At 40.9% G+C, this 13,839-nt stretch overlaps 1 long non-coding RNA gene across 1 annotated transcript; it reads left to right on the top strand.

The window, feature by feature from the left end:
- The first annotated feature begins 2,424 nt into the window (after positions 1-2,424).
- Positions 2,425-2,929, top strand: LOC148039344 (uncharacterized). Its single transcript, XR_015690409.1, has 3 exons — positions 2,425-2,495; positions 2,611-2,696; positions 2,807-2,929. It is a non-coding gene; the product is annotated as an uncharacterized LOC148039344 (long non-coding RNA).
- The last annotated feature ends 10,910 nt before the right edge of the window (positions 2,930-13,839 follow it).

Genomic DNA, 13,839 nt, shown 5'->3' with positions numbered 1-13,839 from the left:
GGGGGGGGGGGGGGTAGAAGCGCAATGGGCTATCTCCTACTTTGCCTTGGCTACGTGCCTTAGGCCGTTGAACTATTGACTATGTCTGATGAGTGGGTGGTGCAGAGAATTAAGTACTTAGGGCTATTGAAACAATTTTTCTTTTGTTGCAAGATAGGACATCTTGCAAAGGCATTCCCTATTTGAGCACAATGCCAAACACGTCAATAGGTCAACACACATAGCAGAGTACAATGACCTTAATAGTTGAGGCTAAGTGTGTCAGTAACTAGGATGGCTAGGAGTCTCAAACCAGAGAGAGAGAGAGCAAGGATGGGAGTAGGTAGGAAGGCACCACGGAGTCACCCAACCTCCCTTTAGGGCCATTGGGTTCCTATAAAAACCGGTTTGATGTTGTTCGTGAGATGGCACCCTTGGGAGGTCCTCCACAAAATGCCTCAATTGGACAATAGACAACAACCACTCAATAGGGTTCAACCTCTTGCCACTCACCTACACCTACCACCTATTCTCCACCCCTTTTCATAGCCATTGTTGCTCTACTTGAGCCCTTGACCCACCTCCCTTCTTAGCTTCGATGACCCCCCTTGTGCATGCACCACCTTGAATAGATTCTCTCTTTAAGTGTGGCTCTTGGGAGTGTTAGAAGCTTCTTGTAGCAAGACTTTATGGTGAGCGGAGTTGCCCGATTGTCCTTCACCACACTTTGATCTTGAGTAGAGATCCTTACGTCCCTAGTCTTAGTTGCTACTCATGGGTTTGTGAGCTTTGAAATTCATTTTCATGGAAAGTTCTTTGGCTATGAGTTCACATGCCACTTTGGAGAGACTCGTAATGACATTGATCCCTTTCATACTTGAGTACATGTGTTGATCGTTGTAGTGATAGGGTAGGTTGTGGTTGAGTTCGTAGTAGTATTCTCATTTTCGTTGTGTGGTTCTTCATAGGAGGATTGGTTGACTAGGGAGGCATTATGGTTCTTGAGGACTTGGGTGCTCAAGTTTTCCCATCACTAGAGTGACCCTTGAGGTGACGTATCTTTTCGCCACATTATGGGATCTAGCCGAATTTACAATTCTAGTGGATGCTCTAGGGACTAACAAGTGCCATTTAGTATTGCATGTGATTTTGGAGTTTCATGTCCAACCTTGCTAGGTTAATATACATGAGGATGAGGTCCCATTGGCAATAGCTAGAGTGGTTGCCATCCAAGCATAGGCTAGCTTGTAGGAGGCTTTGATTGACAGATTTGCCTACCTTTGGGGGCGGCTATACTTCAACTACTACTTGTCTAAGCTTACCTCCAAAATAACATGTTTTGCCATTGCAACGGCCTTCTTGTTTTCTTAGTCTCCATGAGGATTCTCTCATGGAATGTGCAAGGCGTTGGAGTGAGTCATTTCATTAGGAGAAATATGGACTCTCTTTTTTGCCCCTTAAGGAGTGAATAAACAAATATAGGCCTAACCAATGAGAGAGCTGGGATTCCAGATTCATGTAACATGAATCTTCTAGCCATATCTTGGACCAAATCTTCCCTCAGCAATAAAATAAGGGAAAAGGGGAGTACAAAGCTGTCACTTCTTGGAAGTTTGTGCCTCGAATTTTCATTTTCTTATTTTTTATGTTTGACTTTTCTTTTCTCCCCTTTTTAGTTTCCCCCTCTTTTTTAGGCGGAACTCAAATTTGTCATATCTCTTTCCCCGCTTCTTCTTTCCTGACGAAATTTTACAGCCTCACTGTTTCTTGCCCTGTCTGTAACCCTGTAAAATTTCATTTGCTTTGCACAAGCACAGAGAGAGTTTCATGTGTTTTATGAGAGCAGAGCTTGTTTTACCAAAGCCCTAAGATTCTCTTCACAAAACTCTATAGGTATATTTTTCTCTTCCATAGATGTTCTATGGTAAAGTTTTATCTCGTTTGGAGAAAACCTGTGCAAGTTATGTGCATTCTCTGACATGTAATTTCTTTTGTTTTGATGCTCTAGGAGTCTCTTACAGTCAATAATAGTGATATTTTGAATACTCAACTTCTTCTTCAATATCTTAGGGTTTCTCTGTAAACAAAGTTACAGGTATATTGTCTTGTTTTTTTGTTGCTCCACTGTTAAATTTTATCTCGTTTAGACAAAATGTATACAAGTTACATGCATACTGAGCTTTCCTTTGTTTTTTTACTCCAAGAATCTCCGAGGGTGAAGAACAATGATTTATTAAGAACTCAACTTCTACAACATCTTTGGGATTTTGAACACTCAACTTCTTCTTCAACATCTTAGGGTTTCTCTGTAAACAAAGTTACAGGTATATTGTCTTGTTTTTTTGTTGCTCCACTGTTAAATTTTATCTCGTTTAGACAAAATGTATACAAGTTACATGCATACTGAGCTTTCCTTTGTTTTTTTACTCCAAGAATCTCTGAGGGTGAAGAACAATGATTTATTAAGAACTCAACTTCTACAACATCTTTGGGATTTTTTGCAGAGAAAGCCACAGGTATATTGCCATTTTTTACTACTGTTCCATGGTTAAATTTCAACGCATTTCGACAAAGCCTATATAAGTTATATGTATGCGTTGACCCAATATTTCTTTTGTTTTTGTACTACAGGAATCTGTCAGTGAAGGAACAATGGTCTTGCTATAAGTCAACTTCTTGTTCAACATATCTAGGGATCTTTGTGAAAGAAATTACAGGTACAATGTTTCTTTTTTAAATTGATCCATTTAAATTTAATTTCATTTGGAGAGAACATTTGCAAATTATACACATGTTGATAGGTAACTTTTGTATTTGGTTGTTACAGATGTCTTCACGGAGGAAAAATATCAATAGCATACTTGCAGTGGAGGTCTTCAACAGGAAAGATAATGGCGGTAATTGGATTTGTGATAAGTATTATAAGTTGGATTGGATTTTGATGCACCCAAGTACTCGAGGGAGTTTCAAGGTGAAGCGCAAGGATATTGCAAACCCTAGCAAACATTGGAAAGGTAGAATTCTAGAGTTCAGAAAAGTGTTTAATGGCACAAGTGCAGTAACAGAAGTGTTGATTCAACATGTTTATACGCATAAACAAATCTCTGTACACGACGAGAACAACATTGCAAATTATAAACAAAACAGCAAGTTGTTAAATTTTATCATTGATTATTCTTTTGTATCAGAGTTGTTTTTAAAAGTCTTTGCAGTATTCTAATTCAGTCTTGTTTGATTGACAGCTCTATATCCATCGACTTTGCATGAATGGCAGAATGTGGAATGTTTAAGCGGCAAGATACATGTTTGGCATGAAGAGATAGGTTCTTTGATCTATGATAATACCTCTACAAGTCAACTTGCCACTCAAAATATCTTTTTTTATAATTCATTGTATGTGGTAGAAAGCCAGAGATTGCAGCATGTCCCATTGCCGCCACTGTCTAGTGGTGAATGGTTCATTGGTAGCTTGGAGTTGTCAGGAGCTTGCAAGTCGAAGATAAAATCTGACATCAATAGTGCTATGAAACCCACCACAGGCTCCAAAGATGTGCATCTTAATTGGTTTATTCCATTCTCATTGTTTGCACATTTGTTTGGTTCATGTGATGTTTTGAAGAAAACAAAGATTACTTATCAATGCAAGTGTCCATCCGAGGAATGGATGAGTCAGCTATTGGGTGAGTCTTGGGAAGTCAAAAGAACACATTTTGATGAGACGATTGAGTGCAGGGTCAACCAATCTGATATTACATTCAGGTAAAACTTTTTTTACTACTTTGCATACCTTGATTTAATTGACATAGGTCTCGCTTAGATGAATTGTTATGTTAGTCGCATTGATCACTTACCATTATTTTTGTTTTTATTACAGGTATTTCATTGCTAGACAAACTCTGTGTGTTCGCTTTCGATATAGAAGATGGCGACTTTTGCGAGGGGAGTGGATCAGCTTGGATCAAGATATCCGAGATGACACACATACAGCGCTCGTAGATGTGGTAATCTTGTGGAGTGGTCATAATCCTTTCGTAGTCAGTGCAGAGAGTCATTGGCCCATTTATTTTCTGAGACAAGAAATCCAATTAATGTCCAGTGAGCCCCTCTACAACTTCTATTTCAAGTTAGATAATAGAAAAGTCAGGACTCGTAGTGAGCAATCCATGACATGTAAACAATGTGCTTCTCCACATATCCTTGAGATAGTGGAATCCTTGTAAAAAAACTTTATAAAGAGCGAATACATACCTTTTTTGAACTTCTGAGTACTTTAAATTTTAGTTTACTGTGATCCAAGCGTGCGATAATACATACTGTAATTACTCAATCGTGCAGTTAAAAATCATAATTAAATTGCAGGTTAGAGGTCTATAATCTAGAGAATATTGTCTTTGCACAATGATATATTGTAGCGCATCTCTGCTGCTCGTTTCTTACATTTTAATATTAAATTGGATCCAAAGGGAATTTCAAGGCCTTTTAGATTTATTTTCTTTAAAAAATTATATATTTTCTCTCGTTAGACTTGAATATACTCAGCGACCCAAACATATTCGAGGATATAATAATGTAGAATGAAGCGTTTGTCTGTATGAGTAATTTTAACAGTGACTTTAAAGTACTGAAATAAAGAAACTAAGGTAAGAGTTTTAATTTGAAACTTTAGAATTAATAACTTTATAAAGAACCTTTATTTAAAACCCTAGACACATAAAAGCTATAACTCCAAACTCATTTTCACTTTCATTCTCCACTTCCCTACACTTGTGCTCTCATTCCTTCTCTCTTTGTGTGCCATGGCTACCACTCCCGCCTTCGCCGCATGGATCAGTTCCACATGCTACGCGCACATAGGGGACCAGATATACCCTAGGTTTTGCGTGACCTTGAGTCTAGAGAGCTCGCTTTCCGCTGTAGACCCTGATTCTAGTATACTAGCATCGTTTTGTGATGCAGTGAACCCTCTCACTTACTCTATTCCCGACTCCACTCTCAGGTGGGTTCCCATGGATTTTTTGTATAGTTTGTGTGCCGGATCCAGCCATGCAAAGGTGATAAGTCGAGCTGGAGCCCCGAGAGGAACACCAAGGAAAAGGGAATTCTCTTGCAAGAAAATCTATCTTGTAACATCAACAAGCTTGTTTATCATGTTTCATATGATCACAATGAAGAAAAGAACACCAGGCACAACAAATCTTCATACAGCATCATGTAAATCTCCCACGGATTTTAATAGAATCAACCATATTCTTCAACATCTTCACAAAATCCATCAATAGAACAAAGAAAACAAAGGAATACACCATCTTTGAATGGAAATACATCACATAGTATTCATCTTCAATATCTTCATAGTCTTCTCTCTCAATCTCTCATATACAATCACTCTGTTTCAATAGAATTGGCTTCTTCTCTCTCAATCTCTCATATACAATCACTCTGTTTCAATAGAATTGGCTATCTCTGACTCTCTCTCACACACTCCATCAATAATACATCATATCCTCACTACAATCTCTCAAAGTTACTCTCAATAATCACTCTTAGGTCGTGGATACCCCTCCCAAGAGGTATGTCTGATATGAAAGGTCACCAGAGCCACTACAGTGTCTCTTCATAGCTCACTACTGTCACTTCACTCTAGTCTTCTCTTGAGTCTTCAGCAGCTACTTCTTCCACTTCCTTCAGCTCTTTTGCACTTGTATTCACCTCTTTCCAAGGCTAGAAAACTTTCCCCAAAATCACACATACATTCCACAGAACACTTACAGAACAGTCTACAGAACAGTACCAGAACAGAGACAGTACAGAACAGAACAGAAACAGAACAGAAGCAGAAGCTCTACAGAGGACCTACAGAAGGTTACAGAAGGTCATCAAAACCTCATAACTCACTCTCAACCCATTTCAAACTCTCACAAAACATTCAATAAGCTTTCACAATATCTCATTCTTCATCAATCAATACTCCTTCCCTCCTTACAGAAGACAATCAGAACAAAACAGACCAAAACAGAACAAAACAGAAGGTATACAGAACCATTCAGACCATCACAGAACCATCAACAAACATCATGATCTTCCAAAACACAATCAATATCATCCAAAACACTCTCAAACCACTTCCTAATCAATCAATTATCTCATAAAATCAACCATTCAGCTCTCAAAAACAACAAAAATCAGCCAAAAAACAAGTCATTTCAACACTCAACATATCCCCACACTTAATAAGGAAGCGTCCTCGCGACCCAGGAAAAAGGGAATACAAGTTCATTGAAAAGCTCAACTTTGATCTTCATTATCTTTTCACAAAGAATCCATCCACCACGACCCCAACTTAGAACCTATTTCTGATATAAAAATACAAAGAAAGGAAAACTCTTTATACATTAACACCTCTTATCAAACTAAAAATCACCACAAATTTGTAAAGGATATAAGAGTTTGCTTTTTCTTTTTCATCTTCATCTTCTTCAACTCTCCAACCACGACCCCAACTCGACAAATCTCCAAAACAGAGCTCGTACACAAAATCCAATAGGAAACCACCACGTTCGTTTGACATACATGAACTCACAACACAAACACTAATACACAACACAACCATCTGAATGACTTCTTCAAAAAGAAGAGTTTGGCATTAAAAAGCTTGCACCATACATTGGAAAGGCATCAATGAAGATGATCCCTCTTAAAAGATTGATGTTGTCGGAATCGATCCATAGATAAGGATTCATCTACAAAGTTTTTAGGAGGATTTTGGAAAAATTGGAGACAACACATCCTTTCCAATAGGACCAAGTATCTGCTAGGCAAACAGAGGGCATGAAAATACAGTATCTCCAGCTACTGGGAATCAATGCTAACATTGACATTCATGCACAACTTTGGGATAGGCTTTGAATCAGTATGAGAGTGCCTATGCATATACGCTAGGTACCAAGCAAAGTGAGCAGTTAATCTCACTGAGGGATCTGCAGACTGTGAATATTGTTGGGCAAAATGAACATAGTTTTGATAAGCTTGACTTGAAGCTGTCCATTCCCCTGGAATAACTGGCCAATTAATCTGCGGTCCTGTAAGGCAATCATCCGAACTCCATCCCCTTCTTCTGGAAATCTGATTATCAAAACCGTCACAGTCACTAACCAACTGAGGTGGTTGAGATATGGAAGTGCTAGGAGAGGGTAATGGAATAAGGGAAAGTGGATGTAGGGAAGGATAGGAAAAATCATAAAAAGAAGAAAAGGTTAAAGAAGGAGTGGCAGAAATTTGTAAGGAATCACTAAGGAACGGTGTTAACTGATAAATAGGAAATGTGGAGGGTACATTAATGAGGGGTGAAGGACAGGGTGGAGAAGGGGAAAATACCCTATCCTCAATAAAGGAACAGTAAGTAAAAATAGGAATTTGAGGGAAATTGGAAGGTTGGAAAAGAAGTGGTAAAATTACTGTGGAACTAGATTGACAAAGGGAAAAATATATAGCATAGCGGTGAGTCAATTGTTGGTAATAGAGGAGGGTAGGAACAGAAGGTCCTAAGAGAGATCGTCGATGATAGGCATCAAAGAAAGTAGCATCAAATGGATTATGTTTGGAAAGATAGGTTAAGAGATCCATCCTCAGTTGGTTAGTACTCTGGGCAAAGGTAGGAGCTGTGTTTTGTCTTTGATTGAGGACCACCAAATCAATCATGGGATGCCACGAATTATCCTGACAATCAGCTACTTTGGAGGAATAACTTTGAAACATATCAGCTATGCACAACTCCAAATGATTGATATATAGAACAGCCTGTAAGACCACATCCCCCACATACCATGCTATATCTACCTCATCTGGAATTAACAAATCTCCTCGGAGATACATGTATGACATCAACATGGTGTCTGGCGTGACAGAATCTTCAAAGAGCATTCTGACTACCTCTGTCAATAACTCAGCAGACCAAGCTCCACTCCAGCCATCCTCTGGAAAAGGTAAATCCATCGTGGAAAGCTTCATATAGAAGACCAACTTCTGCAAGTGGTAGTGGACAAAGAAAGAATGGTCTGGTAAGACAAAGTCCTGAAACTGTTCAAAGGTAGACCATAACAAGTCCATTCTGGACTGCAATCTTTCCACTTTGTCTTGGAATAGAGGACACAAAGTAGCCTGTCTCTGTAAGGCAGCCAAGTCCTGCTGTGAAAGAGAAGGAATTAATGAAACAGGAGGGCTTGGAGGAACAGAGCGGGACTTTGCAAGCTGATCTTGCAACTGCTGGATTTGGAAGGCTTGGTTGGCCACTGTGTCATTAGCAGTCTGTAAAGCTGAAAGCTTGTCATCTAAAAGAACTTGGAATTCTTTCGCTTCGCTGGACATCCTCTCCTTCTCTGCTGAAAGGCTAGTAACCTGTGACTGAGCCTCGAATAACTGGGTCTTCAATGAAGAAATCTCATCACTTTGAATGGCAACCAGTTGGGTTTGCTGTTCCATTTGCTTAAATAGATCTGCTAGGGTATCCTTAGCATAAGCTAATTCAGATGTTGCCTTATGCAACTGGTCTTTGGACTGCATGAGCTCCTCATAGAAAGATGCGTACAGCTGTTGAACACAGGCTGTCACTGACAACTCAATGGAACTTTGAATATCCTTGCAGAGGAAAGGAATGGCATCTCCTGAGACGAGACTGTTCAGGGAAGGAACTGAGATCTCCAAGGATCCTTCTCTATGTGCTCGGAACAGATTATTGCAAGTGAAAAACCCAGGGAGTTCACTGCCAGAAGTAGCAGGGATAGGCACTGAGGGAAGTACAGCAGGGGCTTTGTCCGCTACCCTCTTCAAGCGTTTGCGCTGTATGACCAGGGGAGGCGGAGAATCATCATCCTCAATGTCAATAGGTGCTGACTCTTCTGAAGGTGGAGGAGGAGGTACTGGATCTGATGGAGGAGGTGGAGGCACAGTCTTCTGTAAACCTGAATAGGTCAAGAAGGCAGACAAATATGATCCGTAGGTAACATTGGTAACATTACCCCTCATGACTTTAACGAAATGCTGATCCATCTTAGTAAGGAGGTATGTGCTCCAATCAATGGCAACTCCTTTTAGCACCATCCGGGAAGCTGTGAAAAGCTCTTTGGACAAATAGTGGGACGGCGTTTTGGCAGGCATGAACCTGTCCTGAAGGAACTGGCACATCGTCTTCCAGACGGGATCAGTAATCATAGAAAACGAAACTCCTGAAGAGTTGATCACTTTCTTAACATCAAGGACTTCCCTTGTCTGCTTCTGCAACAGTTTGAGAATCTCTTCATTAGAGAAGAGCTGACGAGTAGTCACAAAAGGTTCTCCTTTGAAGGGTAAAGACAGAGCCTTCCCTAAGCCTCGAGACGTCAATGTCATAGACATGCCTTGGACTACTCCTGTCTTCTTGCTGTAAGAGGCCAGGAACTCATCACATACGGACGGATCCTCAGGAAGTAATGGAAAAGGAGTGGCCACAAAAGCAGCAAGTCCTGCCTTCGTGAGGGGCTCAAAAGTAAGTAGGGACGAGTAATCCCGACTAACTAGTGGAACGTATTGGATAGGGGGAGGAGCATGAGAAGGCGCCATTCAGATGGTTACACACACACCACAACCACAGACAATCAAGGTGAATGCCTGCAAACCAACAGACAAAAAAAACAAGGATAAGAGAATTACCAAATAAGACATGACCCGACCTACTAACCCCAGGCAAACCACATCCTAGAAAAAATTTGACATGACCTCGAGACAATTGCGACCGAAAGCTTCATGCGATGCATCAAACAAACACCCTAAACCCCGTATCAGGCAATAAAAGAAAAAAAACTGCATACCGTACCCGTAACCGTAACTAAGACATGAAACCAAAACCATACCATATCCGACACATATCAATACGACATCTGTGATAGAACCAAGACTGGACCATGGAAAATAACATTAAGAACTGCGTATACCCATCCCACGAAACGGTTCATTAAAAAGGGGATTAAGTGCAGTGAGGGGGAATTAATTTAATTAAGGGTTGATTTTAATCAATTATTAAAAATGGGTGAAGTTTTATTAGGTGATAAACCTTAATAAGAAAATGGCGGTTCCTTATTATAAATTTATTTACCAATTATTAGGTTAAACGGTGCAGTTATGCGATTCCCGGACTTCGATTCCCGACTGGGTCTCTAAATGCAATTCATTGATTATAATTTAAGGTGATGTGGAGCGCTTTTTTGCCAGCGCGTGCTCATGTGACGGCTGGTTTATTTTAAATTAAAAAATTTAAAGTGCCTCTTTAGCGCACGTAGCGCGTGCTAAGTGAACGGCTGGTTCATTTTAATTAAAAAAAGATATGTGTGTTTAGCGCGAATGCGCGTGGAAACTGTGGGTGAATGAAAGGGTTTATTTTAACAATTAATTGTGATTAAGGGGGAAAATAAATAAATAAATCACAGAAAATAAATACCTGGAAGGGTGTGTATGTAATGCAGGAATGCGCACGGAAGAGTCCCAGTAAAGGAAAAGCAAAAAGCACTGATGAAACAACAATGAGAACACCTTAGCAGATGTGTTAAGTTGGTTTATGTTGGTGTTTTTATTTTTATTTATTTTATTTTTGTTTAGTTGTGATTTTTTATGTTGGAATAAATGGAAAATGAGCAAGGGAGGTGAGGGAAATTTTTTAGAATGTTTTTAGAATTTTGTAGAATTTTTTACAATTTGTTAAATGATGTTTCTATATGTTTTGGCAATTTATGGGGAAATTTAGGAAAGATGGATTTTTCAGAAATTATAGGAAAGGCAATTTCTAGCAGAAAAAGTTCCAAAAATTGGCAACTGGCAGAAGGAATTTTTAGAAATTTTTTTTGAAAAATTTTTATGGAAAAATTAATGTAGTGATTAATTAAGTCACATTAATCACATTAGTCACATTAGTCAATGAAACATAAGTCAATTAAGTCAGGTTAGTGAGGGTAAGTCAGGTTAGTCTTCCTAAGGCTAGTCAGGTAAGTCTACCTAGGTTAGTTAGGTAAGTCTACCTAAGTCTAGTCAACTAGGCTAGTGGAGTTAACTAAGTTGGATTAGTTAACTAAGTTAAATTAACTAAGTTGGGGTTAGTTAATTAAGTTAGGTTAGGATTAGGTTAGTCGAGGTTAACTATAGTTAGGGTAACACTAACCTAACTATGGGTAAGTTAGGGTTAGGGGGTGGGGTAAAAAAATTTACCGTGACGGGATTAGAATGGCGCTGGGAAGACGGTACGGGTTGCGCGGACATGACCGGGGCGTGTGGAGATTCGTAAAATCGAAAAAGGGCGCGTTCACGCGCAAAACGAGCGCGAGAAAAAATGGAAAAATAAAGAAAAATTAATAACTCCCAATCCGGACGTCAAAACGAAATAGCGTAAAAACGAAAAGTGGGTAGGACGACAGGGGGGAAACAAGGAAAATACCGGACGGGGGTTCCGGGAGGGGTAAAGGGCGGTCACGTGCAAAAAACACAAAAAACGAACCAAAAACGCAATTTAAAAATTAATATCGAAAGATCCGTGCATCGGAATGAAGTTCAGAAAAAGGGAAAACGGTGCAGAAAGATGTGCCCGACAATCTTATCACGTCAAAACATAATCCCGACTGAGATAAGACACCTTCACATGGGAAAAACCCAAAAAACAAACCCAAAAATGGAATCGGAAATTAATATCGGACGAACCGTTTACCGAAATGACATGCAGTAAGAAGGAAAAAATGTCCGCAAGAAGGAATGGCACAGGGTTATCACGTTAAACCGCAGTTCCGGCGGAAGTAGGAGGGGTTCACATGTGAAAAACTCCAAAAATACTCCCGAAAACTCTTTTAAAAATTAATAAGTAAAAATCCAAACGTCGAAAAAGGGTGGAGGAAAAAGGAAAAAGGTAGGGGAAGGCATGGGGGACACGGCTATCAAATCAAATTGGAATTCCGATGCAAACAGGGCAGGTTCACATGGAAAAATGTCAAAAATACGCACGAAAAAGTCATGAAAACCCCGGAAAATTAATAACGGACAAACCATGTATCGGAATGATGCGGTGTAAAAAGGAAAAATGTCAGGGGAAAAACGTTGGTCAGGGCTATGACGTCAAATCATGATTCGGAAGCAAGAAAAGCGCGTTCACATGGAAAACCGTCTAAATTGCGTAAAATGCTTCAAAAATTAATAACTCAAAAACCGTGCACCGGAACAGGGGTAGGTAAAAAGGAAAAATGATCATGTCAATGGGGGGAACAGGGCTATAAGGTTGGATTGGGACTTTGGTGAACGTAGGACGCATTCACATGGCAGGACCGCAAAATCAGGGAATGAAGGAAAACTGCAAGGGAATAGCCCCAAGGGTGGGTGGAACATAACCGGGTGGGTGGGAAGGGACCCCAGGAGGGTAAAAGCAAGGCAAGGCATTCATGCATGAGCAAGATAAGGCATATGCAAAGGATATGCACGGTAGACGCGCAGGGACGCGTCCCCACACTTAAGACCTTAACGGATAGGATTAACCGAGCAACAGGGACCTAGGACCACGCCATAGACCATCCACTAACTTCCCCACACTTAAAACATGACCGGCACGAAGAAACCAAAGTGTAGGGTTAGAAAAACTTGGCCCGTTTCGTCCAGAATCAAGGTTGAGTGTCGATGGCACGTCCGATGTTGTTGTCGGCACTGGAGGGACCAAGACATCTTCTCAGCACACGTCCGTCATGGCAGGGACCACGCAGCAGTACCCAGGGAGGTAGCTGATGGAAGGAATCGTAGGAAATTCGTCGATGATGAGAGATACTACACTCAACTCGCAGTCACTCAATTGGAATGAAAGATCAGTCACTCGCCCCATGACTAATATCACTTGAGGAATAAGGATTAAGACCCATATCTCATACCCGGTTGAGGAATCAACAAGGGGGAATGGTGCAGAAGGAGTATGCCAGGGTGCACAGTTGATGGTGCATTAGTGCGTCTAACCCGTCTGGCAAAATTGCAAGGAGGAAGGCAAGGGAGCCTTACGGTGCAGTGTACAGAACAGGGTGATGTGTCTTGTGATGACAGCAAAGACCCATCCTGTGGGTGCATAGGGAAACGGGAACATACCTGACTCCAAGTGTCGTAACGTCCCTCAATCTCACCTCTCGGTAATTGATTGAAGAAACTCCAGTCACACTCAACCCACCCTCTGTCTCACTCTCTGTTGATAGATACAGGAGGGCAGCCTTTTCCTGAAACCCATTAATGTAATCCTCATAGTCACTTGTGCAAAGGTTGTATGCCTTGTGCGCATTTGATGGTGCAACTGTGCATCCCGCCCTGTGCCGGCATACGGTACGAGAAGGAAGGCAAGGGAGCCTTATGGTGCAGTGCACAGAAACAAATTGTGCTTTGTGCTTTGAGAGGCCCATCCCGTGGGTGCAACACTTCATTCACACTTCTCACCTCTCATTCGATTGGAAGGGAAAAGACTGGTCACTCACCCCACCCTCTGTCTCACTCGTTGTTGATAGATACAGAGGGTAACCGTACTCACTTCCCCATCCGGTTAGGATGAAAGCTCACATCACTCAAGGGGTTGTCGATGAAGATCACGTCAGCAGTTGTGGAAGAGGCGTACCCAGGGAGGTAGCCATCAAATTCGAACATTGTGTTGGATAGGAACATGTCGTCTGCTAGAGGACAGTTAGTCACTTTGCAAAGAGACCCATGACACAGCGTACCAAGGGAGGCAGCGTCGGAATTGGATCCTAGGGATATCAATTAATGAATCCACTTTCTGGACTGCTGGGTGTTACCACCTTTTCCACAGCCAGCTTCTCGCCCAAGGGTGTTTAC

This window comes from Lygodium microphyllum, chromosome 3 (assembly GCF_053477565.2).
Source record: "Lygodium microphyllum isolate KBCC chromosome 3, Lygodium_microphyllum_v1.1.10, whole genome shotgun sequence".
Lineage (NCBI taxonomy): Eukaryota > Viridiplantae > Streptophyta > Polypodiopsida > Schizaeales > Lygodiaceae > Lygodium > Lygodium microphyllum.
Note: the sequence above shows the minus strand (reverse complement) of the source record. Positions and strands in the feature narration are given on the sequence as shown.